Source organism: Misgurnus anguillicaudatus, chromosome 18 (genome assembly GCF_027580225.2).
Source record: "Misgurnus anguillicaudatus chromosome 18, ASM2758022v2, whole genome shotgun sequence".
Lineage (NCBI taxonomy): Eukaryota > Metazoa > Chordata > Actinopteri > Cypriniformes > Cobitidae > Misgurnus > Misgurnus anguillicaudatus.
Window position 1 is genome coordinate 29222739 of NC_073354.2, and position 25438 is coordinate 29248176.

Genomic DNA, 25438 nt, shown 5'->3' on the forward strand with positions numbered 1-25438 from the left:
ACAAAGTAGAAAATATATTCTTGTTGTACATTTGACTATACTGGGTGATGCCACACTTGAATGGGTTTCTTTGTGCATTGTTCTAACTAAGGGCCAGATTTACTAACAGCTTGCGCCAGCGCAAACCATCATTTTGTCGTTAAATAACGAGTGTTGTGATTTACTAAAGATGCGCAGTGGATAAATAGCGCTGAAAACGTGTGGTCTTGTTATTTTTGCGACTGACCTTATTGCATATGCATTTGTAGGAGTTTCCCTTTCAGACGCAAAATTTAAAAGAGATGATTTGATGTTACTGGTTTTGCGCCATTATTTAACGGACAAATTTTCACAAAAGTTTCACAAAATGCCTTCCAGGAAAATTTTCTTCTAAAAGTATATAAACATAAATATATCAAATGAAAGAACAGACCATCTGCTTTCAAACAAACAATAAACAAACATAGAAAACGGGAAAAAAAAGTTTCGTCCTATTTTTTGGAATTGTGCTCTCACGCTAATTTGCCCGATTAGTAAATCTGACCCTAAGGCTACGTTAACAAAACATGTAATCTAAAAAAAAGTGATAAAAAGTGTTTTTCCTTTGCATTTTGAAAAATTTGGTTACACAGAACAATGGTGTCAAAAAGATCCATGTTACACATGCGAACAAAACTAAAAACACGTATTACGTGTGCCAGATGGCAATGTTACTCACTTTCGCACATATGCATTCTTAAGCAGTCATAAAGTGACCCTGGACAAGTGGAAACATTTTGTAAACTTTGTATTTTAAGCCGCACAAACACAGTCCTGTAATCCCCCATTGTTGTTTTTTGCTATACTCACGTATACGTATAGCTTCATGTGGCTCGGCAAGCTTTAATTTGTGGCTCGCATGGCAGTAAATAATACGGTAATATGATCATGCAGGCATGCACTTTTTCTGTCTTTTATGCTCCGAACGCTAACTTTGTTAGAAAACCATACCCATTATACCCAGGCGCATGTAGATAAGCGTGTTCAACTGCATGCAGCGCTTGCACAAAGCGATCGTCATATGACATCAAACTGCATACGCATAGACACATTATAAGAATGCTTATTATTAAGGAGATCCTATATTTTGTCATTAAGGGAAATCATCTTGTCCCAGTTACAAATTTGACTAGTAAATGATAAAGAAAGATTCGCCTAGTTGTATTTATAGCATGGCATATTGTCACAGTAAAAAATATGCAGTATGTAGTTTAAACAACTGCAACTGCAAGTCAATTCAACCTTAAGCTTTGGCTTAAAAAAGTTGACATATTTTATAAAATCAAGTTGAAATTGTTTAACTTAAAGTTAAAGTAACTTAAAAATATGTTCATTTGACAAAAATGCTGCATTTTTTGTTACAGTGTATGTTCAAGGATGACAGATTGATAAGCAAACATGCTATTTATGACTGGATGTAACTTTTGATACTTTGCAGTAAAAGTGGCTCTCCTATTGACTTTGACCTATCAGTGTGGCTCTCATGAAAAAAATAGTGAAGACCACTGAACTAAATTAACTCTTACTACCCAATTAAGAGAAAATGTGTTCCTGATGAATTTTTATGTTAATTTGCAATACTGCGATTATCCACTGAAGCCAAAACGTTATGTACTCATTTTAAACTCTGTGCATGTTTTGATAATCATTCTGAATCTGATCTCTAACAAAATTCCTTCACAAAAATGCAACTATTTCAGCTTTTTGCTAAAAAAAATGTATTTTAAAAGAAAAATACCCATATTTAAAAGTTTATAAGCAGAGAAAAAATATAGATAGCATAAAAGTTTTTTCCAGTTTTGTTTGTTTATTGCTTGTTTTAAAGCAGAGGGTCTGTTCTTTCATTTAATATATATGTAAGTTTATATTTTTAGAAGAACATTTTCCTGGAAGTCATTTTGTAAAACTTTTGTGAAAATCACAAAAAATGCTGGGAGGCAACTTTTCAAAAAATTTCTGACAGGGAGTTAACACATGCGCATGGCGTCAATGTTATCACATTTTTGCATTTTTTTTCACGGAGACGACAAGACGTCGTTATCAAAAGGCATTTTGAAACCCATCTTTTTTGTAAAAGAGCAGCCAATCTGCATAAAAACTACAGTTTTAGGTTGAAAATGTTGTCGTGTAAACAGCCCCTGAGTTTGCATGTATCAGTGCTTATTTAAATTTGGAGCACTTGACTGCTTAATCTTGAAAATGATGCAAATGTTCTACCAGTTGAACCGAAAATGGACCGAGAATGTTTTTAGATTTTAACACAAATGTAGTGTTTCTGTAACTCATTTGTAGAGCATTGCATTATAGCAGTGTGAAAGGTCATGAGTTTGACTTCCAGGGAAAACACATACTGATAAAATGTGTAGTTGTATATATATGTAGTTAGTTTAGTATAGTTGCTTTAGACAAAAACATCTCTGAAATGCGTAGATGTAAATGTCCAAAAAGAAAGATTAAAGCGATTATATCTTTTAAAACTGTCATTGAGTTTTGTATTAAAATTATTAGGAGATGAATCAAAGCTGCCCTGACTGAAGGATCACCTGTATACGTTTACCATATGTTCTTCAAGAATATTGATTGAGATTAGACCGGCGTTAGAAAACGGCAGATATGCGTTGGCAAAGTAAGTGATGTGCTTTATTAGATTTTCAAATGTGTGTAGCACAGGTAATGTTCCCCGCAGTATCTTATTATCCTACTCTAAATTGAAGTTTCATTAAAAAAGCCCAATGGGTACTCGCTCCAGTGGTCACAGGTTTAGAAGTCTGTTCACCTACCACCAGCCATTTTTAATCAAGGTTAAATCAAGGAAAAATGAAATCTCACAAGCGAACGCTGGCTCGTTTCTCTTTCTCCTGTTCCTTAAAGGCATAATTCAGCCAAAAATGACAAATGACTTCAATTCTGTTCCTCACTGAATGCTTTAATATAGCCTTAGATGACTTGGAGTACAGCACCGAGTTGTATCGAGTTGTATTTTTGGAGCTAGACAGACATGGAGAAACTGTCATCATATATAAAGAGTTCCTGTAGATCAGTTAGTAGTGCATTGTTTTTGCAATGTCATGGGTTTAATTCCCAAGGGAAAACACATATGTAGCACACACAAGTGTCTGCCAAATGCATAAATATTTATATATTATATGTCGAATATGTGACCTTGTCTGTAAATAAAGTCCCATGATATTAGGAGCATCAACGTTTGATTTCAATTATTAATTTCACTATCATTTTGCCTTATTAACAAGGTTATATTTTTATAGAATGTACAAATGATATTTATGTAGAAAACAGTAAATCACAAAACATGATTTTAGCTGCGGTTTTCACAAGCAGCAAGATCACAATTTTCATTTTGTGTAAATCAAACCAAGACATGTTGGCCATCAGGTGCAGCATCTTTTATTATTATTATTTTCTTGTTTTGAAGTACATAGCTTTAAAAGAAAATACTAAAACCACTCTGTGAAAATTCCTATCTCAAATAAGATCCCAGGTACATCGCCTTCCACGAAACCCGTTTGGTTAAGATATTGCCCTCTCAAGAATATTGATGGCTACAGAAGAAACATATTGCCTGCCCTGAGTTCATCCCCTGCTGCTGAGGTCTATATTGCTTTTAACACCAGCATCATGGCCTCAGGCCAACTATAGACTTGGGCAGAGGAAATATCACAGGATATCATCATGCCTATCAGGCCAAAATCAGTTCAGATTGGTTGGAACGATCCACAGATCATAATAACTGCTTACTGGCTGCTATACATCTACTTAAATTTATTCGGAAGTAGCTATATCTTTGAGCTATTTGGTAGTAAAAATATTTTATTGCTATTGCTTGTCGTGTTATTATTTTAAAGAATGCAGCGTTCAGCGCAAAGCAGTTGTTCTTCACAACATAATTGTACTCAAATGAGAAATCAAATTGGATGCATTTTCTTTCTGGATTTCTATTGTATGTTTTTATATTAGTATATAAAAACTTGAATATGAATTTTAAAGGGACACTCATTTTCAGCTCCCCTAGAGTTAAACATTTGATTTTTACAGTTTTGGAATCCATTCAGCTGATCTTCAGGTCTGGCGGTACCACTTTTAGCATAGCTTAGCATAATCCATTGATTCTGATTAGACCATTAGCATCACGCTAAAAAATAATCAAAGAGTTTCAATATTTTTCCTATTTAAAACTTTTCTTTTCTGCGCAATGATATTACGCAGTGCCTGAAATAGTCCTCTGCTATTGAAAGTCAATAAGGGGACTATTTTCAGGTGCTGCGTAATATCATTGCGCCTTATGCAGCCATGTTACGGCAGCAAAGTCCTTGATTATTATGTCAGAATGAGCTAGCCATATTGGCCTAGAAAATCTCAATTTTTAATTTTTCGTCGGTCTAACTACAGAAGAGTCAAGTTTTAAAAGGAAAAATATCGAAACTATTTGGTTATTTTAAGCGCAATGCTAATGGTCTAATCAGATTCAATGGATTATGCTAAGCTATGCTAAAAATTTTGTGTATTACATTGTTTAATATTATATAAAATAAATATATAAATATATATATTTTTTAATATTTTAAAAATGCGCATGTGCAGAAGCTGAAACGACTTAGAATACATGTGTTTTTAGCGTGATTTGACCTTAAGAAACAAGCGTTACGGTACAGTTGATGTAAAATGTAATTATTAGTTGGAAATATGTTGTTTAATTGTGATTTTAAGATGCAATTATTGGAATGTCTGTCTTACCCCATTTAACCCCCTTAGACCTGTTCACATACGTGGACATCACATTTTTTTATTGTTGGCACCATAATACTTAATTCTGTGTAACTGGAACCTGTTGTACACAAATGTGGACAATTACACTGCTTCGTGTTCAAAGAAAAATATTTGGTTATTATATTAATTGGCTTCATAACACAAAAATAGCTGGAAAAAATCTGAAAAAAGTAAAACCAAATTTTGGGTCTTAGGAGGTTAAGATAGGACTTTAGTCTTGCATCACTGAAATAACTGCCTGGAGGTGTTGCAAATCCCCCTAAAGGGACTTGGTTTTGATTCAGTTTTTGACATGTTAAGTTAAATGGGAGTGGAAATGAGTCCAAGGAGTGAATTTCAAGGGAATTTCTGTCTTTTTCCATGTGATAGCCTCTAAACAGTCTGCAAATTTCATACATAAACATAGTGTGATTTTCTGCATCTTTGGTTTAAAAATATTAAATACATCCCCAACTAGAGTCCCCCAAGTAAATTTTAGCCATTTTTGGATCTTATGTTGCTATATTTCTTCATCCTCAAATTTCCCTTTGGCTCTAAAGTGAACACATCCTTTGAACCGGCGTCATGAAAGGGATTAAGACAGTGCACAGGTAATCATCGATTCCCGTTTGCAATTTGCTCATGCAAACAAGTCGATATGAACATCTGACATCCTGACTCATCTCCCCAACCGCATCTGAACATTTCTCTAAGCCATATTGTCCCCAGAGGTTGTTGTTTTCTGCCAGCAGACTGAAATTTATAACCTGTATTCTCTCTACTCCTCGGTCAACCTAGACAAAGAAATCTCTAGATGTCTCCTTTTATTTAATTTCCCCCTATTGTTTTTCAGGGTCTAAACACATTAGATTTTTTCAATATGGTCAACCAGGTGTTGGCGATGAAGGCGGTACGTGACAGAGGAATAACAGATTTGGTGTGGATCACCACCTGATGAAACCGGTTATTGCATGTCACGACCTTTGCAGTTCAATAGTTAATGTGAGATAAAATGCTATCTGGATAGGTGGAAAGGGGTTTTCTATATGGAAGGCAATACGAAGTAATGTATCCAGCGAAAGAATTCAGAGAATTGCATTGAGATGGTTTGAATAGCTGTGATTAAGTAAACAGCGTTTGATGAAAGGTGCTGCTTAGTCAGCATAAGAAGAGACAAATGCTCATCACTGCTTTAGAATGAAGTTTTCCAAGACCGGAGAGTAAACAGCATACATTTACCTTCAACTAATGGGGTGTACACACCAAACGCGAATTTAATGATTTGTGCGAGTAAGTCAATGCAAAGACATGAACAGACGCGAATTGGGCAGCGGCATTGCCGCAAACACGCCCTATTTGCCTTAAACGCATCTTCCACGCAAGTTAAAAAAATTCAAAGAGTATAGTCTGTTTTTTAGTGTACGTACAGGCAAGGTCAAATGCACAGCCTTGAAAAGCATATTTATTTTACTCGTATACACAGACGGGTGATTCTCACGAAATCCAGATTTAGAAGGTGTCCAGCATCAGAATTTTTAAAAAGCCCTTGAAGCCATTTTTTTGCACATATAAGATTAAGGTCTTAACCTACTATAACCATTATTTGTAAAGGATTTAAAACATATTTCCTTAAGAATTATTTACATTTTTTAAATAATCATTATCAAAAATTATCATTACCGCAACATGGTATTACATTAAATATATGCATTTACAAACTCATGTTTCGGTAATGAGAATTATAAAGTTTTCTAGGTACTATGACAAACAAAATTTCAACTTTTATCTGGAGAGAAAAAAAGAACAACCTGGCAGCCATCTTGTGTGTCACAGTCAATTATGTCCCTTCCAACAATTTGTTTTTTGTTGAAAATGTAAGTTCCTTGAGGGCTTAAACAATGATTGAAAATTGTTGCGGAGGATGAGAAAATTGGTCTTGGACACATTTATATTCCTTATTATTGTCTCTACATTTACCAATGATCACCAAATACGCATGTTTCTTTACTGTAAATGTTTATAGTATAACATGCACTGAAGCTTTTTATTTTTTAGATTTTTTAATTATAAATATTTCCATGTCAAAGAACCCAAATCCAGCCATGGACACGTTGCGGTAATGAAAATGTTCTCCTTAAATGTGGAAAAAACAACAAAATTGTTTTGTCATTTGAAATCATGTGCAAAATAGTACATGAAGAGATGTTTGTAACTGTATGCTTCTTATTTTGATACTCTTACTTTGCATTTACTTTTTTTATCAAAATGTTTCATGACACCTCAAAAATCTAATTAGCGAGAATCACCCAGACGTTCGATGCATGCGCATTGCGACAAAATGCAATGCATCTCCTGAGCTACATACTACATTCTCCTGTCCGTGCATGCCCAAAGTATGTGTGTTTACAAAAATCCGACAGGCACGTAGCTTCCAGTGCAAGCGTACTATTCTGAAATTGTACGCGGACCCTCACACGGAACTGTACTTCTAGCTTAAATCCCGGAGTATAGTCTGTTGTTTATGTGTACGCGAAAGTACATGCATAGTTGAACGCATGCAAAGCATAGTTCATTTGACTCATATGTGTACTCATACTGGTATACTGCTTGCATACTGGTATAAATACAATTTTACAAACATGCACTGTCTGTTGACAAAAACTATGACCAACCCCAATCGATTTCCAACTTTTAAGTGTTTCAGTCTAAAAGTACCAACAAATTATACTCTTAAAATCAAATTGGACTGAAATCCTGATCTTGACTGTTTGGGCTGTGGACCATCATATCTCTCAACCACTCAAAATGTCTCACTCTGCCCAGAATGTCCTGCAATGCCAAATACAGCTTTTGAGCAATGCAGCTGGGTAGCGAAGATAGCTTGCTCTCAAAAGCCGTTTTTCAAACTAGGGACAATTATGTTTAATCAGAGCTGATGCTTCGTTGAGTGTTTCCCTTCGTCTCGCGCGCCTCTGATTTGGTTATGAGAGAATATGACTGATGGCGATCTTCCAGTGGTGGTTCAAAATTACGATAGCTACCAATTAGGAAACAGACAGAGCACATGCTCGTTACATTTGCAGAATCCGAGCATTTTGTTGGCATTAACACTGAAGCCTCATTCTCAGTTTTACATGTGTCTCTGCAAGAATCCTCATAATAATGATATGAGTTATGGAAATGCTGTGTATGAGCAACTGTGCCAACGCCAACAAATGAGTCTGAAATTCAGTTTGTTTGTTGTCTGTGTAGCACTATATGCATTGATGACATATTGAAGAGCTCTAGTTTATGTTCAGATAGACACTTTAAATGGGAAATGTTTGTTGAAAAGCAGAGATGACTAGGTGCTATATTGTACACTTTTTTTCAATTACATTTTTCTCATTCATTTAAAATGTTAGTCAGGGTTTTTAACACTATGCTGTATTTTAGTTTTGACCAAATTTCAACAATTAACTCGCTGACCCTGAAAAAGCAGTTTTTGCTCATGTATCATAAAGAGCACCTATTTCATTGCTAAAAAACTACTTTATTTTGTGTATTTGGTATAATACAATGTGTTCGTGTGGTTTATGGTTAAAAAACACATTATTTTCCACATACCGTACATTTTCGTAGCTCTAGATTTTACTCTGATCCTGAAATGCACGGATTTTAAAAGCTTTGTGTCCAAGATTGGCCAGCTTATCTGTACGTGGTGATTGGTCTGAATACCTCTGAAGTCAGCCGGAAATGTGACGCTCCTTACCATGTTTGAAAGATTCGCTCACATTGCAATGCTAACAGGAGTTAACTTACAGGCTGTGAGTCCGAAGTGAGAGGAATTATGATAATGTCGGTCTTGTCTACATCACCAATCCCAGGAAGTAATCGGTTGCCTACAATCCGTGTGTTTGTTGTAATCCAAGAAAAAGATTTACGTTGGAGACGATAACTCGTATCATCGTTTACTTTGGGGTATGTATCTTTTGCATATCGTTAACATGTACTAATACACACTTACACACTTAAAATCATGCATTGGACCACTGGTGCTCTTTAAAGGCTCAAAGTTATGATGTGGCCAAACGTTTTGCATGGTACTGACCCATCCTTCAATCACAGCCTTTTTGCAAAGCCTGCATTACATTGCGGCTGATTCAGTCTGGATTGAACTGTGCCATACTCTGTGAATGATGTTTTGCATTAAAAAAAACTTAAGTGTGTCTATGTTGTAAATCGGTCGTATTTTAAAAAAGAGCAAATAAAACCTTGTTTCCAATATATGGCCTTTTTAAAACCCCATAAGGACTGTTTTCTTTGTTAATTTTTGTAACTTTGTTGATGTGTAAGTATATTTTCTATCGAAGCAAATAGTTTGGGTGGGCCACAGCTTGTGATTTTTTAAATTGCTAATAGACTTTAGTTTCATAATAGCCAAAAACCATGAATTTTGCCAAACGCCTATGGCTAAAATTTTCATTCTTTTTGCATTTGATAAAACATAAACAAGTGTAGTGCAACACGAAAAGCGTATGTAACATTGAACATTTTCAGCATACATTTTAGAATATAGATAGCTTCAAAGCTTACACAAACACCCTAAAATGCTGGGATATTTTCAAAAGGGTTGTAATTTAACCTATGCTGGGTTGTTTCAACGCAAAATGTTGGGTTGTATTAACTCATTGTTTTGTCAAATGCGACCCTGTACCACAAAACCATAAGTAGCACGGGTAAAGCAACCCATTTTTTATCAAAATTATCAATTTTTTTGGCCCAAAATGCCAAAATTTGTTAGAATATTACGTAAAGATCATGTTCCATGAAGACATTTTGTAAATATCCTACTGTAAATATATCAAAAATGTATTTCATATATATCATTAGTAATGTGTGTTGTTAAGGGCTTCATTTGGACAACTTTAAATGCGATTTTCAGATTACAGATTTTCAAATAGTTGTATCTTTGCCAAATATTTATGGAAAGAAATCAGACTCAAAATGATTAACAAATACATGCACATTTATCTGTGAATTGGATGCATGTTACAAATGTATTTTACTATCCACGAACAAATGTCTTTAGATTTGAATATGTGAATTCAGAATTTGAATGAACGTGTATCGATTTGTACAAATGTACAAATACAAATGTTATATTGTGTATTCAAATATCATCATTTGCGCGTGCAAAAAGGGAGATGTGCACCCGTGGATCAGGCGACACGCGCGCATCAATCCCGTTCTGGGCTGCGTTCCCCGAAACCTTCTTAGCTCTACGTCGTTCTTAAGTTGTACCTTAAGCTGTACCTTATCGTTAATACATGTTTCCCGAAACGTTCTTAGTTACGTATCTCTTCTGTAAGTCGTTCGTTCGGAAGGTTGGTCTGGAGCAATCTTAGCTATACCTTATCCCACTTGACTCCGCTAGGGGCCATGACTGTGATAAAAGCTTGTGTAGATTGCAGTCTATATAACTAAATATCTGTTTTAAAAAAAATGTTGAAGTACACTCCGTGTTAAATTAGGCATTTTTTATTTATTTAAAGAATAAAACATTCACATAATTAGACATTATTACACTGATGGTTGTTAGATTTTTTATATTTTTTTCCAAAGGAACATCAGCTGTGAACTATTATTACAGGCTAAAGAAACTATTAAAAAAAGATTTTGGGTGGAGGAGTTGGTGAAACTATGGCAGGCAGCTATACAGCGAATCTTACTATTTCAGTTGAGCATTTCATATCCGTTAAATCTTTAGTTTACCGGCTATTTTAGCTGCAAATAAAACAAATCAAGTTAAAAAATTGCATGCCACGGGAGCACATTCATCACGAAATCATAATTGTTGATTTTCCTAAATATTATTATTGATGTTAATTCGACTTTGCATCGAAGTTTTTTTAATGTTTTATAACTTTGAGGCAACTGCATGCCATATTCTTTATAAACATTAAAAAGAAAATGCTCCACTTGATAATTGCTTGTATAAGGTCAACAAATTTTCCACATTAAAACTAATCAAAGCTTAAACCTAAAACAATCATACTATATATTTATATATCATACAATATATATTTTATGTTATATTTAATGTAAACAGACAGGCGCGGCTCCAGAAATGCGTCCATTAAGCGTTATCCGCATTGTAAACGCGCTGCTCGCGCAGTGTCCAAACACATAAACGCGTGAACTAATGAACAACAATTTGTTTTTCTATATTTTAAGTGTAATGCCAAGCCAGGTGACTTGCACGACCCACCTTATTTCCCTGTGCAATGCATTTATTGGGAACCCCTAATATAAATTATCCTTTAAAGTGAAGGAATAATGGATGCATTGGAGCAGTTTATGCATATACTTTTGGACATGAAGTTGCGAGTTTTGCACGGGTTTGATATAAAATAAAATATACAAGGTTTATATTTAGTTGTTTGCAATTTGAAATATTTTTACCAGATATACCTAATAAATGTAACTTGAACTATTTCTGAAATGTTTCTTTAATAAATAACACCGCTCTCTGATAACGCAGCGAAGTACCTATTACATAAAGTGAACAATTGATTGTCGAGCAATCGATATCAACCTATTCAGCACCATCGCCATGGACAGCACCTGGGAACGTCGTACGTAAGAAAGTATACCTTAAGAAACCCGCTAAGGTACAGTTCGGGAAACGCGCCTTTTCTAGGCGTGTTTCCCGAACTGTACCTGCCTTAGCGGGTTTCTTAAGGTATTCCTTCTTACGTACGACGTTACCGGGTGCTGTCCATGGCGATGGTGCTGAATAGGTTGATATCGATTGCTCGACAATCAATTGTTCACTTTATGTAATAGGTACTTCGCTGCGTTATGAGAGAGCCGTGTTATTTATTAAAGAAACATTTCAGAAATAGTTCAAGTTACATTTATTAGGAATATCTGGTAAAAATATTTCAAATTGCAAACAACTAAATATAAACCTTGTATATTTTATTTTATATCAAACCCATGCAAAACTCGCAACTTCATGTCCAAAAGTATAATGCATAAACTGCTCCAATGCATCAATTATTCCTTGGATAATTTATATTAGGGTTCCCAATAAATGCGTTGCACAGGGGAATAAGGTGGGTCGTGCGCAAGTCACCTGGCTTGGCATTACACTTAAAATAAAAACAAATTGTTGTTCATTTGTTCACGCGTTTCTGTGCTTGGACACTTGATGCGCAACAGCGCGTTTGCAGTGCGGGTGGCGCTTGGTGGGCGCGTTTCTGGAGCCGCGCCTGTCTGTTTGACTTAAATATGGCATAAAAATATATATTATATGACATATAAATATATATTATGATTAATTTATATTTTAGCTTTGATTAGTTTTAATGTGGAAAATTTGTTGACCTTATACAAGCAATAATCAAGTGTAGCAGTTTCTTTTGAGTGATTATAAAGAATATGGCATGCAGCTGCCTCAAATTAAAAACTTCGATGCAAAGTCGACTTAACATCAATAATAATATTTAAGAAAATCAACAATTATGATTTTGTGATGAATGTGCTCCCGTGGCATGCGATTTTACTTGATTTGTTTTATTGCAGCTAAAATAGCCGGAAAACTAAAGATTTAACGGATTTGAAATGCACAAATGAAATAGTAAGATTCGCTGTATAGCTGCCTGCCATAGTTTCACCAACTCCTAAACCCAAAATGTTTTTTTAATAGTTTAAAATCTAACAACCACCAGTGTAATGATGTCTAATTATGTGAATTTCTTATTCTTTACATAAAAAAATGCCTAATTTAACACGGAGTGTACTTCAACTTTTTTTATATATATATATTTAGTTATATAGACTGCAATATACATAAGCTTTTATCACATTGATGGCCCCTAGCGGAGTCAAGTGGGATAAGGTATAGCTAAGAGTGCTCCAGACCAACCTTCCGAACGAACGACTTACAGAAGTGATACGTAACTAAGAACGTTTCGGGAAACACGTATTAACGATAAGGTACAGCTTAAGGTACAACTTAAGAACGACGTAGAGCTAAGAAGGTTTCGGGGAACGCAGCCCTGTTCATTTGTATATTGAGACTTTCATTTCGCTGTTTAAAGCATTTTATGAGCCAAACACAAACAACCATCAATGAATGAACTAAACAGATGTCTTTGATTTTGTGTCTGTGAATTTTAATATTTACGTGAATGTGCATCGATTCGTACAAACAGAGACATATTTGTGAATTCAGTTGGCATATTTCGTATAATTATTTTACAATTTGTGCACGCAAAAAAGAGGATGTGCATTTGTGGATCAGGCGACGCGCGTGCATTCATCCTGTTCTGTGCATACGAGTTTTGAGACTTAAGTTGCGTGGTTTGCATTGAAAGATCCACGAGCACAGATGTGCTAAGAAAACAGTCACCACTAGGTGTCAGTCTAACAGGGTTTCACACATGGCGGTGAATTATGTTTTCTGTATTTCCCTTTAGTCTGGTGTTTTTATAGCATTACGTTTATTATCTATAATATATTAAATGTTTTAATGGCTTGGCTACTGAGATGTGTTTGTGTGCATGTATGTAATGTATCTTTATTGTCCTTTAATGGTAAGTCAATTATTTTTACAGTATAATTCACCTCATTCCAAAAAGTAATACATTCATCTATTACACTACACCATTTATTAAATATTTCATAATTTTCCTTTTTTCTATTATTTCTTTTTACCTTATATATAGCCTACGTGTTTGTTCTATAATTATTGTGTTACATGCATACAAATTAATATGCCCCAGCCTGTTTATATATAAATAACACTTCACATCATGGGTGTGTGCTATATTATTAAGAATGTCCACATAATAATTATTAAAACAGGTTATAAAAAATACCACAATAGAAAACCGGGGAAAGTATGAAATATTTAATAAACTGTATTATAGAATACATTAAATTATTGTTTGTTTAGTACAAACCATTCAAATCTTTAGTCCCTACAAATATACAAAAACATACCGCGACAAAAACGCTGCACTAAAGGGAAGGGAACAGACTTTGACAGAACACCTGAAATCAGTTGCTTTGGACCTACTAATTAACGCAATCCTGTATTACCGCACTGAGAAGCCAACCGCATGAATGCAACCACGGCGCTTTTTACGTTAAATTAATGAATCTAGCTATGACCTTCTTGTTTTTCACATCATACATGTATAATGAAGGCCAAATAAATTGGTAAATGGGTCATTTCGTTAAATCACAGGCTACAGCCAAGGCTGGATTGTCAATATTGGGCGAGTGCCCCAGGCAATGGGGGGCACCGAGGTCTCCAGACTGCGGCCAAAATGTTTTTACAAGTACTCGAGCATGTGCGGGCACTACGGAATGCGCGATTGGGTTTTAACCGCTCAATTGCATGACGCGTAATCGCGTATATCGTTTTATGTCACCATGCGCTCGGTTGATTTTACCGATGGATCTACGCAGCCCTGGTAACACATCGCACTCAGAACCGCGCCGGTTAAACATTACAGCGATGAAAGATAAAGAGAGCGGGACAACATTTAGCCTACATTAACACTAAATACATTATAGACGAGAATAAAGGTCTACATCAGTGCCCAAGGAAAACTAGATAAAAGATGAGAAACGTGTGAAGGATACAAGCATGTAAACTTCTGCCCTGGCACTCATCTCATTAAAGTATGCTATCTAGATATAACTTATTGTAGCCTATATGTATCTTATGCCTATAGTTAAGGGGGTTGTATGAATCTTTGGTTCATAACTTCCTATTCTGAAAGTTTCATTAATTGTGCATAATGATGACATGTGCAGCAACTGCATAGTTAAGTCTATTTAGTATTTTTCAGTAATGCAGTTATTTTGGGAAAATGTCAAAAATTGCATTGCAGGCTTATTTAAGGTGTGCCCTAAATTTTCTGCTAGCGCTCCTAAAATTTTCAGTCAGGGGCTACAGTGCTCCTAATAACAAAAAAGTTAGTCTGAAGCCCTGAATGACTAGTTTAAAAGAATGAATGAATAAATAAATAAATAAATGAATAAATTAAATATATTGGGGGCACCAGTGCCGGCCTGAGCCTCTTGGGGGCCCTAAGCAGAATGTGTTTGGGGGCCCCCCCTCCCACCACGCGGACACAAATGTCACGCTCTAATGTTACATTATAAATGAATACAGTGAGGTTAAATAATGAAAAAAATCTATACTTAAATAAAATACTTTATTCTTCAATGTGTCAGGTCATATTAACAGGCTATGGAATGTTAACATTGGCCAACAAGAAAAACCTCATCTGCTGCATCATCAGCTGTGGACCACTGACACTTGATGAAACATCAGGGGCGGGTAGAGTTGGTTGTGCTCCAAAGTACTTCAACAGTGTTCCTGAAAAAAATAGCATTGGATAAGTGCATAGTTGATCGAGTAGAATTAGTTTATTTTGCTAATTTTTTATTACTTACACAACAAGCAATAAATAAATAAATATGAGGATAGCACTGTTACATCACTACCCACCATATAAATAAGATTGAAGTCTATTTTCATTACAGAAATCTCCCTACTCAACATGGTATTGGTATATATATTCTCATAAAGTCCAATACCATCTCTTACCAAAGATCTTAGACAGAGAGCGCATGTGCTTTGCCTATGAAGCTGGGACGTTACCAATGTTGGAACGTTCACTTCAACACATACAGCAATGCTAGCTAGGGGTGTGATGGATCACAAAACTCACGGTTCGGATCACATTATGTTTTTTGAGGCACAGATCTGATCATTTTTCGGATCAGCAGAATAAGGGGTTGGAAAAACTAATCAAAAAATGAGGAAATTACTTACAAACATTTATAAAAAAAAGTTGCACATTAAGTAAGGGCTAAAATCAGCATTAGGTACAGAAATCAAATCAAATGAATCATAACACTTTATTGTATGAATTAAATATAATTATTCTTTTTTAGAGCTACAGAAGTGATTTTCTCTTTGTCTTGGAAGGTTTGATTAACATTAATGACACAGACTTAAGTAGGTTAATTAAGGTAACTGTCTCTTTAAGAGAAGCACGGACCTGGTTCTGCCTCAACTATACATAAACCGTCCAAAGACATAAACAAATGTTTTTAATGGAAAAGAGTTCTGTGGAGATCATTTTGTTTGTATGTGCCCAGTCAAGAACAGAAAGATTTTATGTTCGTCTCTCCATGTGTGCCCTACTAAGTGCACTTATACGCGGCGCGCTCACACAGACGGAAATACAGACGGCGGAGCATAAAAACGTTATGTTGTTTTCAGTGCTCTATTCCTCAAATGTATGTTAATGGACTACAGTATGACAAAACATAGCGTAACTCTCTCTAAAGTTTAAACATCAAGTGTTAGTGTTCTGATCTCTGAAGGGAGCTGGGCTGGACAATTTAAACCGCATGGGCATGCAGAATACTGCTCACTTTAGCGCCTTTTTGCGGGATAAATTGTTTAAAATCACTTGAAATGTTAACTTTTGCAAGCCTTTGAAACACGTGCAAATGATAAACTTTCACTATTTAAGCGCATGCGAGCCGAACCATGGGATTAACGTCGATCTGTCACACCACTAACACAAATTAAACATACTGTATATAATCATGCAAACATACCTTTATCTTGCTCTTTTTTTTCTCATCCTCGGTCCTTTTCTTTGTTCTCTTTTCGGCCCCAGAGGGATATATCCTTTTTTGTGACATGTCAAATGGCTCATCATTGTTTACAGTGAGTGACGACGTCGTGCACTTTCGCACCGACGCGCAGGTGGCGCAGGTGTCTATGTTGCGCCTGACTAAAACGCTAGCACTGCAGACACATAGTTGTCTGCAAATCAAAATGTTATTGTCTTTAATCATTCATTTATAAATTCGTATTCATTAATTCATCCATTTATATTACCTGTTTAAGTTATTTAATTGTATAAAAAAATATTTAAAAAACGATTGGGGCTAAGCAGCCGCTTGGTTCGCTTATGCCTCGGGCCGGCCCTGGGGGGCACTTCACTGTGTTAATCCGGGTCTGGCTACAGTGAATGCGTGAGAAAGTGAAACTGAGATAATAGAATGGCGTCGTCTGCAGATTGTCTGCAGATGCAGTATTAAAGATTAAAATAACTTTAACTGATGAACACAAATATAAAATGCCATAATTGATTTTTTTACCAGCATTAAAACCTTTATAGTTTTTTTCTTTGTGTATCTGCAGCATCCGCCCCGTGGACGAGGAAGCTGCAGCCAATGCCGTTGGCTTTTTCCTTTTTTGTGAACTGACTGAACACTTGACTCTTACCTGGGCATTTAGATATTCAAGTTTTCATTATTAATTTCTGGGTGAAACATTTTAAACATGATGATCATCTGTTGACTCGACAGTTTCAGCACGTCGTCTGCGTTATTGCGGAGAGACTTTAACGTCTTTTTGTTCACTCCCCATGAGCTGAACGATTTTATTTTGTACTTTTTTACTTGCATATATTTCAATATATATTCAAGAAACACACATGATATAATGTAAGTTGTTATAGATAGAATAAGCTTTTTCTGTAATGATGACAAAATCTAAATGACTAAAAATGATCTTGAAATGATACATCTTAATTTAGCCAAAATACTGATTCAATCGTTTTCATACTTTATAGATACACATTAATTTATCTAATCAACCTACTATCATCAAATGCGTATGAACAGCAAGCAGTGTGATTATCGTGCAAAACATATACGCCAAATTTCAATTTTGCGTGCATACGCCAGTCCTTCCCGTTCACATAAATGGCGCATCGTTTGGTGTCGTTTTATTTATTGTTTTTTTTTGTCTGTTTTTTAAACCATTGCCATTTTTAAACCATTGGGTGTGGGTTAGAATTGGGGTTTGGGTTTGGATATCATTTTATTTTACAAAAACTTACTCTAACCCCAAACCCAGGAGACAATGGTAAAAAACAAATGAGAAACCAATTATTTAAAAAACACGAATAGATGAGCCATAATGGAACAGGAAGGACTTGCGTATCATATTCACTCAAAATTGTAATTTTATGTAGCCCATGCATTGCACGATAATCACACTGCGTGCCATCTGGACGCATTTCATGATAATACTAATATAGCTACCCAGTCTCACAAAGTTTCGTGATATAGTCACGTATTTTTTGATTCTTTTTTCGTGCTATTATCACGAAATTTCGTGTTTTTTCGTAGTCGTATAACGAATTCCTGTTTTCGTGTGATTATCACGTATTGGTTACTCGACTGCTTCTTCCCATTCTTAAACCATTGTCGCTTCGGTTTAGGGTTAGATTTGGTGCTTGCATTAGAATGTCACTTAATATATTGATCTATACTATTTTTCCTGCTTTATTTTTTTATATGTCGCCTGGCGTTAGGTTAGAGTTGGGTTTGGTTAGGGATGTCATTTTATGTAAATCTAACCCTAAACCGAAGCGACAATGGTAAGAAAATAGGACAAAACAGTCGAGTAACCAATACGTGGAATATGCAGTGCTTGTGTATTGCATTCGTTTTGTACAGTTACAGCGTTGGCCTAAATGAATATGCAGTGCTTGTGTATTGCATTCGTTTTGTACAGTTACAGCGTTACATGTTCTGTATTTACCGATGCTCTGAAAATTTGCACTTAACAAGCCTAAACCATGTTCTTTAATTTATTTATGTATTTTTGTTTAAATGTAGCTGTAGTATAGCTTGTGTTGATGATGTTTCTTTTCATAAGGGTAAAGACATAGCACTCTGCTTCTACCTTAGTGCACCTCGTTGTTCTGGATTTAAATTATATTTTTAGTAAATAAAGGCCGTAAAATCGCATACAGCGCCACGCAAAATCACCGCAAGGGAAAGTCCTTCACCGCTACAAAACTAGATCAGTAACATTATTTGTAATTTAATCAGTAATTTGATTTAGGAGCTTAATTAAAAAAACGTTACCGTGTGTGTAATGTACTGTCACTCAGATCAGGATCCTTTACTGCCTTTCCTGATCTGGGTGACAGTACATTACATTTTTATTAGATTATACATACAATAATCCAATAAACAGTCGGGATATATAAATCCAGGTAAAGATAGGCAAAGAAACGCTCAGCAACGTTCACCATGGCAAAGCAAGACTTCGCACCGAACAGGTTTGGTGAGATTCTAAATGAAGATCTAAATGAAATAAATAAAGTCCACCAAATTTATCACGGTATGTTTTCATACATTCACAAAGACTAAAGACTTGAATGGCCCACACCAAACAAACAATAATTCAATGTAAAAATAATTGACTTACCATTAAAGGACAACAAAGATACATTACATACATGCACACAAACACATCTCAGCAGCCAAGCCACCAAAACATTTAATATATTATAGATAATAAACGTAATGCTATAAAAACACCAGACTAAAGGGAAATACAGAAAACATAATTCACCGCCATGTGTGAAACCCTGTTAGACTGACACCTAGTGGTGACTGTTTTCTTAGCACATCTGTGCTCGTGGATCTTTCAATGCAAACCACGCAACTTAAGTCTCAAAACTCGTATGCACAGAACAGGATGAATGCACGCGCGTCGCCTGATCCACAAATGCGCATCCTCTTTTTTGCGTGCACAAATTGTAAAATAATTATACGAAATATGCCAACTGAATTCACAAATATGTCTCTGTTTGTACAAATCGATGCACATTCACGTAAATATTAAAATTCACAGACACAAAATCAAAGACATCTGTTTAGTTCATTCATTGATGGTTGTTTGCATTTGGCTCATAAAATGCTTTAAACGGCGAAATGAAAGTCTCAATATACAAATGAACAGAACGGGATTAATGCACGCGTGTCACCTGATCCACAAATGCACATCTCCCTTTTTGCACGCGCAAATGATGATATTTGAATACACAATATAACATTTGTATTTGTACATTTGTACAAATCGATACACGTTCATTCAAATTCTGAATTCACATATTCAAATCTAAAGACATTTGTTCGTGGATAGTAAAATACATTTGTAACATGCATCCAATTCACAGATAAATGTGCATGTATTTGTTAATCATTTTGAGTCTAATTTCTTTCCATAAATATTGTCCTATAAACCATACATGGATGGAAAGCTTATCCAGCTTGCAAATGATGAATAATTATCTCAATTAATATCTCAAGTCTTGCTAGTAATGCGATAACGTAAAATCATTTTAACGACATTTAACGTGCGATTAACCCAACGCGCAATTTCTGACCCTAAGCTTAGCACGTTGTTGTATAAATTGAGACGCAGCCTTAAACCGTAAATAGTCATCAAACATCTAAAACAATCTTTATTTCTATGTTTTCTTAGAGGTGTATCGTCCTAAATGCTTAAAGGAACAGTATGTAGGATTGTGGCCAAAACTGTTATTGCAATACAAAACTTGTGGCTAAAACTGGTACTGCAATCACATAACTGGTGGCCAATACACAAAATTACAACATAAACATCAGTTGAGGGCTGCAACTCCACTTTTTAAATGACAATATCCTGGCCAGACCACTGTTGTCAGTAATATAAGTATTTGAAATGAAAATGATTTCTTAATGTCTAGTGACATATCAGGGAGATTTTATGATTAATTGATATAAATTTCTTACATACTGTTCCTTTAAATATTACAAATGATTAAATATTACATGACTTGCTTGATATTGAAAGAGTTATTAAGAGAGATATAGGTTGGGACCTGAGTGATGTTAAAAGAGTTATTAAGAGCGACACGACTCGAAAACAATCTTCCTCGTGCCGACTGACACATCTAAAGCATGCCCACAGCCATATGCACACATAGACAGAATTACAGTTTTAAAAATATCTGTTTTGATAAGAATTCACACAGATTTAATCTGTTATGTCTTAAGTAAACGTTTGATTAACTGTTGGAAAAAATATCTGATGTGAACATTAAATCAGATCCTTGCATTACTGTAGATCTTAAAACGGTCTGTCTCAAAGAAGAAAGAAAAAAGTTTAACATATATTGATACTGTGTGTGCCAAATCTATTAGTTTTACAGTGATTTAAAGCTCCCGTTCTGTCTGTGATTTTGAAGCTTTGATTGTGTTTATAGTGGGCAATATAACATGTGTTCATGTTTCACATGTAAAAAACGCAGTATTTTTCACACAATTTACTTATCTGTATAGCGCTGTGTTCACTGTCCTTAAAACAGGCTGATGTCTTCCTTGTTATGTGAAGAAGAGGTCTTCACGGGTATAATAGCGGCATCGGGTCTCGGGTAATTTAAAAATGAATGTGTTTTTTCTAAACAGACCCGAGAAGACCCGAACTCTCTCGCCTGTGTGCGTCAATGTCCTTTTCAAACCTCTCATCTGTTTGCCAAGAGCACTTGCGACATTGTGTGGTTGTCGGAAGGTTCATTTTCGTTGAGACAAACATGTCAGTCAATTATAAATGTACATTTTAGCGGTTACGTTGGTGTTGTCGTCAGATAACAAAGTAAAACGAATGGAGCAGCTCGCCAAATTGGTTGCAAGGCCACCGGAGTTTCTTTCTGTCTGACTGCTGCGCGTAGGTCTGCAGAATGCACACACATCAGTGCCGTTTACATTCGGTTCCAGTCGGGTTAAAAAAAATTTCACTAGTTCGGGTCGGACTCGGGTCTAATTTTCTCGGGTTTGTCTCGGGTCGGGTCTTTTAAAAAAAAAAAATTATTTATGCACGTCGGGTTCGGGTATGAAGTGATTCGGGTCATTTCGGGTCGGGTACATTTCTTTGGACCCGAGAAGACCTCTAATGTGAAGTCCCTCCTTCAGAAATATGTATCGAGTTCTAATTGTGTAGTTTGTTTAGTGTGCTGTGATTCGATAGCAGCTTAGCTTAGCAGAGCCGTTTGAGCCAAAGCTGGTGACTGACGTATTCCTGTGGGCGGAGTTTAGTCAATGAACTGTTTTACTGGCGTCATTAAAGCAGGAAATAGAGGGCTGTAGTCCAAACCGGCCGTTCGTTGTAGGCTTTTAAAGAGGAATTCTGTTGAAGAAAATATATCGCCTGGCAGTGAACTTTGAGCTTTATCATTTTACAGGTATTATTTATGCTATTATAGCAAAATTACACACTAACTAGGGTTTAAAAAATAGTATCAGGAAGAACGTGACCTTTAAGGTCACTGTAAAAAATTAGCTGTAATTATGCAGCTGGTTGCCAGTAACTTACTGTAGAAGATAAAGACTGAAAATGTTTCATGTTCATTTAACTTTGAACAAACTGTTGCCAGTAAATAACATAAATAAAAAATCTACAGTAAGCTATGGCAACCAGCTGCCAGTAATACTGTAATTTCTTCAGAATTTTTTTACAGTGTATGGATGCAGTGATTTTGTTTTTGAACTTAAAAAAATCTTTAACTGGATACTATTCATAATTATTTTTGCTGACTCAGTAATAATAAACATACATTTGCATAAAGCATCCATATTTGTCCATGCCCATGTTGATTAGAGAATTAAAAGCATTAAATTACGGTAAATATAGAACAGATAAAAATGTGCGATTAAGTTGCAATTAATCATGAGTTAATGCGATTAATCTAGATTAAATATTTTAATCAATTGACAGCCCTAATAAAATTTTTTTTGGTTAATTTAACCCAACGTCTGGGTTCTTCCCTTTTTGACCCAACACATGACCTAAAAACCCATGAAACGTTGTGGTGATAAAGGCAATCCACAAAAGATTATGTTGTCTTTGCAATCTTTACTCAAAATCTAAAAGTTTCATTAAACCATTTGATTCTGAAATACAACCAACACGAAGTTGCTTGCAACTTCCGGTTCACACTGACTTTAACAAAAACTTTTAAAGTTAAATGAAGTTTTCTCTTGCTCAGCAGACAGGAGGTTTCATTTACCCTCCAAAGTGACAATGACTTCAGATAAGAACTTACACCTCACCGAGAAGCAAATGTTTAAGATTACACCGTATTAGATTTGTTCCAAAATCTGTCCTGGAGTATGGCTTTGAATTTAAAATGAAATCTTAAAGCGGAGCCTGAGATGAAGATTGATGATACGATCAGTTTTAGCGTGTCTGTGAAGAATGGGATGTATTACCAGTTAGTCATGTGCACGCTCTGGTGAATTATAAAGATTGTGTTTCTGCTCCTTGCTCGTTGTGAATAATGTTTTATCACAGATTACAGCCATTCGGGCCTCATTGAATGCAAATTATTATTACTGCAATTTATTAGCGCTGACATCGACCACCTTTTTTTTGCAACAATATTTTGTTGTACCTCTTATCCGTGGCTTAGTGGAGTACTGTAACATACTGAATTCATCTTCCTGTGTTAGATCAATAACGCAGTGAAAAACCGAACCCCACCCAATCTAAAAATAAAAACAGGCACTTTATAGGCACCTTAAACCAAGTCATCTGTCTGTATTTCTGTCTCCAAGGATTCCTCTCATATGCCAGGATCAAATGGCACTCTGTCAGCCCGCCGTGCGTTTCTAGGTTTCCATAAATCTGTTGTTCTCTTCAGCAGGAACTGTAAAAATATCTCAGTATAGAGCTGCTGCCAGACTCGTTCACACAAGCTATTAAATATAAAAATATCTGTTGTTTTTGTGAAGATGATAATTGCATTTCTCACTTTCTGCGATTGGAACAATAAATCTATTGTATTCCCTTTATGGTCTCTCGAGGAATTGTTTTTTGCTAAATTTTGCGTGCCAAACTCTGCAAGGATCCCTTGATTTTGAACTCCCACTTGAGAGCCTGAACCGTATGCGCTACCATTTTGCATTGTTTCCTTTATAAAGCGGCACGTCATGAAATCTTTTGTCTGAAGCCGTACGCTGCGTGGTACCATCAGCGATATATTTCTGTTTTCCCTTCACGTCATTTCACGTCATTTCTGGTGCATATTTGTTTCGAACAAAAGTAAAAAATTTTACCGAGCACAATAGATGAGCGTTCAAAGCGAGACTTATCCACCCACCAGGATTATAGGCTGCTGAAACATAAAGCAGAAGTGGGAGAGCTTTGTTCTTCAGTAGAGGTTTTCCTGACTCAGGTATTACAGAGAGAGCAGGTTTCGCTTCATAGAGAGCGTTTGATCAACCTGTGTTTAGCAAGGCCTGACCAGCGGAGTGGCGGATTGAGAGCCAAATAATTTTCTTGGTGATAGATGAAAGAGTGGAAAAGGTGAAATAAGAGAGCTCAAGTAAATCTTGAAAGCACGTAACGTTCACAATTCCTTTTCACTCGAATAGCTTTGTAAACAGGGCCGGAGTGGGGCCACTTTTCAGCCCGGGAGTTTCAGGCCCAAGACCGGCCCACTTTTTCCATAGTGTTATTCCAAATTAGCACTTTTTTCAAATTGGATAAATAAAGCAACAGTTCAGCTCTTACTATAGTTTTTATTAATATCATGGTTCAACAAATAAGGTAAAAGTTAAATAATATTTCACTTAAGATGAGAAGTTAACAAAATATTCCTCTACACTCTAAAAAAGGCTGGGTTATTTTTTTACCCATGGTGGGTGAATATTGGACGGAACAAATGCTGGGTTAAAATGACCCAATGTTGGGTTGTTGTTATGCAACCATGGATTATAGTAACCCAACAGTTGGGTTAAAACAACCCAGCATTGGGTCAATTTTAACCCAGCAGCGCGCTCTGTCCAATATTTACCCATTATGGGCCAAAAACAACCCAGCCCCGTCCAGAGTCTATTCCCCAAGGAAAGGTTGATACATTATTAGCATTGCTAATACTATGAGGCCTATGATTAATCAGGTGCAAATAGAAATATAAAACCCAGTCCTAATTAAAAAAGAAAACAGTTTGACAAAAAATATTAAATCCAATATTGGGTAAATATATAGCATAAAAAGTGATTTATAAGCTTTTTTTGGGCTGCTCATTTTTGACTGGGAACACAAAAGGTGTTATATGGTTCTGAACACAACCTGAGGGTTAAATAACTTTAATTCATATTGTTTACTCATTGCCTCCTCGTTTTCAGCGGGGAACTGGCTTATCTGCTGCTCAGAACCTGCTTGCATAATATTTGCAAAGTCTATGAATCGCATGTATACACAAAAGGCTAATATTTTAACAAAAAAAATGTTGGCTTGTAAATAGTTTGAAAACGGTATTAGCCGAATAATTACGTTGCTAATGCTAACCATTACTAGGCGTATTTCTCTTTAAGTTACCTGTTGTCACTTTTGTTTGTCCTCTTGAAAATAAATCTGTAAGTTTGTCACATTTGGCAGCATCATCCTAAGGGATTTTTTCTTCAACCTGTTTTTTTCCGCCCTCCTCCTCTCAGACGCGTATTGTTACGGTAGGGCCGGCCCAGCCTACCGGAGAAAAGATTTCTTGGACGCGCTATATGGACCGAACCAACTCTATGGGAGGGGAGGGGAAAATTCCTTCACATGGTACAACCCATGCAGAGGCTGCGCGCTGCAGTGTCAATGGGAAACGTGTGAAGTGTCATTTAAGAGAAGACAGACTCACTAACGTGACAAATGAAAAAAAAAAAAAAACTCGACCGGCCCAAAAGTGAAGCGGCCCACCGGGAATTCTCCCGGTTCTCCCGATTACCCACTCCG

General features: G+C 35.9%; 2 long non-coding RNA genes across 2 annotated transcripts in view; both read right to left on the bottom strand.

Moving 5' to 3' along the window:
• Positions 1–25438, bottom strand: part of LOC141350603 (uncharacterized) — a 49661-nt gene that overhangs the window by 7098 nt on the left and 17125 nt on the right. The gene's annotated exons all lie outside the window — the stretch shown is intronic.
• Positions 14981–16749, bottom strand: LOC141350348 (uncharacterized). The gene is made up of 2 exons (XR_012358456.1): positions 16420–16749; positions 14981–15163 (listed from the first exon to the last, which is right to left on the bottom strand). It is a non-coding gene; the product is annotated as an uncharacterized lncRNA (long non-coding RNA).